Below are 2,491 nucleotides of genomic sequence, written 5' to 3'. Positions count from 1 at the left end.
CTGAAATAAGCAACATGTTTACCTTCTTGAATTAGCACACCTCCAATTCCAAATCCACTAGCATCACATTCTAGTTCAAAGGTCTTACCAAAATTAGAGAGTTGGAGCAATGGAGCTTGGGTGAGCTTCTCTTTCAACAACAAATGCTTGTTCTTGTGCAGGTCTCCATCTGAAAACTACTTCTTTCTTTATCAACTCATTTAATCCCGCACAAATCGCCGATAGAAACCCGTATGACCATGAAAGCTTCTCACTTGAGTAACACTCTCAGAGGTTGGTCAGCTCTTTATGGCTTCAATTTTTGCTTCATCCATTTCTATTCCATGTGGAGTAACAACATATCCAAGAAAAAAATTCGATCCATACAAAAGATGCACTTTTCGAGGTTACCAAACAAACTCCATTGCTCCAACTCCCTAATTTTGCAAGAATATTCTCCCTATCTACAACGTAAGATTTGTGGGATCAATAATTGCATAATCCTTATCCACTATATCCCATAACTTACTGCACATAGCCTTAAGATAAACGGTCGTTCTAGCCTTCGAATAGGTGTAGTTTAGCCCCTCAAAGAATGGAGTCTTCCCCACATTGACATGAACATCACTAGCCATAATCCTACTCTGGGATGGTTAAATCCACGATAAAAAGGAGTCCTAGGTTAAGGTTTGCAATCCTAGAGTGACATGCAATAATTTATATTCTAGAAAGATGAATTGTATGAAGTAAATTACTCATGGATGATACAAGAAAATTTTTCCGTAGTATCGGTGATTTGCCGATCACCCCTAATCCATGTTGAGGTGAGGTCAAGCTTCTAATCACTTCTCTATCAAGTGTCCAATTCTCAAAAGAGACAAGGGCTCACACTGAGCAACTTGATATTAAGCCAGAATAGAATAAGAACTACTCAATACCTCGATTCCACTAGAGTGGCACTTTGCCTCTCCGGTAAGGCGTGCTCAAAGCCTCTCACAATCACCGCCGTGGCTCCTTCACAATATTCTTTGAAGGGCTCAACAGCGCAACAACCTCCAAGCCACCTAGGAGGTGGCAACCTCCGAGAGTAACAAGTTGATGACGCTTGCTTGAAGGATCACTAGTGCCTCAATGCTCAAACTCTTCAAAGTTATGCACTAGATGCTCTCACACTCTCAAAAATGCAATCACTAAGCCAAGAAAGGGAAAGGGTGATGGAAAGAGCTCAAAAGGGTTGTAATGAAATGCTAGAGAGGTTCCTTGAACCAACCAAGCTCTTAATTATAGCCCACACTCGAAAATGTGGTTGTTGCTGTTGATTTGATATCTCTGCGTACTGGGCGGTCAGACCGTAGCTCAATCAGCGGTCGGACCGCCGTAATTATAACGGCTATAAAAGGCATGATGATGACACTGACACACATCTGACCGTCAAATTGTGATCCCTCATGGTTAGACCACGAGCAGAGAACAAATTGCCAAAAACTCTATGTTCCCAGGGCGGTCAGATCGGCCATACCAGCGGTCAGACCAGAGGGTCCAAACTACTCTGTTCATTTGGCGGTCAGACCGGCACACTCCACGGTCAGACTGGGACTTAAGCATTGACCAAGTTTATACAACGGTCAGACCGAACACTCCAGGCGGTCTGACAGCCACACAGACTAGGGGTCCAAACCACTCTGTTCGTTTGACGGTCAGACCGATCATTCCGGCAGTTTGACCGCCACACATGAAACTCGAACAATATTGCCTTTTCCTTGGTTTTTCTTAAACTAAATTTTCCACTCTATATGAAATGCAAGTTTGAGCAATTTTAGCACTATAGATGTCTCAAGTAAACGCACATCAACCTCTCTTAATAGTATGGTGCTTATCCTATCAATCCGGTCAATTTCTCTTCTCTAATCTTCTTTGACTGGCAAAATAAAATGCTCTACAATTATATCTTTGCCTTGAGCTAGCCATTTTCATGTTTTCCACTCATGCATCTTTTAGCTCCGTAACATCTTTATGACTAACCTTTTCACAACTCATCCAAACATGTTAGTCCACAAAAGACATATTTTCATTAATTACAAAAGCACGAATTAGGGGCCTAGATGCTTCAACATGTACTCCCAGTAAGTCACATGCCCATGTAACTCATACATCTGCAACCAAGAGGCTGCAACATTGGTGAAATTCAATGTAGTAAATCTAGTTTTTAGATTATCCCCCTTCGAGTAGACCTGAAAATACATCTCACACTAATCCTTCTAAAGATGCAGATTGTCAGCATTGAACTTAGAAAACTCCAATTTAGGCTAGGGACTAAACTGTGGCACCAAACTTTTCCTATCATCATGAAAATAAATCAATCATTGATTTGGCAGGATGGACACACTTATGATCGGGAGTGGCTACGGGGTCCGAAGGATCCTAGAGGCATCATCCTGGATCGATGGTTTGACACGGTGCCCATGGGGCCACTCCGAGGTCACCGCAGGTGGGCGCTCGCCTTCAATGGAGT

Source organism: Phragmites australis, chromosome 18 (genome assembly GCF_958298935.1).
Source record: "Phragmites australis chromosome 18, lpPhrAust1.1, whole genome shotgun sequence".
Taxonomy (NCBI): domain Eukaryota; kingdom Viridiplantae; phylum Streptophyta; class Magnoliopsida; order Poales; family Poaceae; genus Phragmites; species Phragmites australis.
This window is presented reverse-complemented; position numbering follows the sequence as displayed.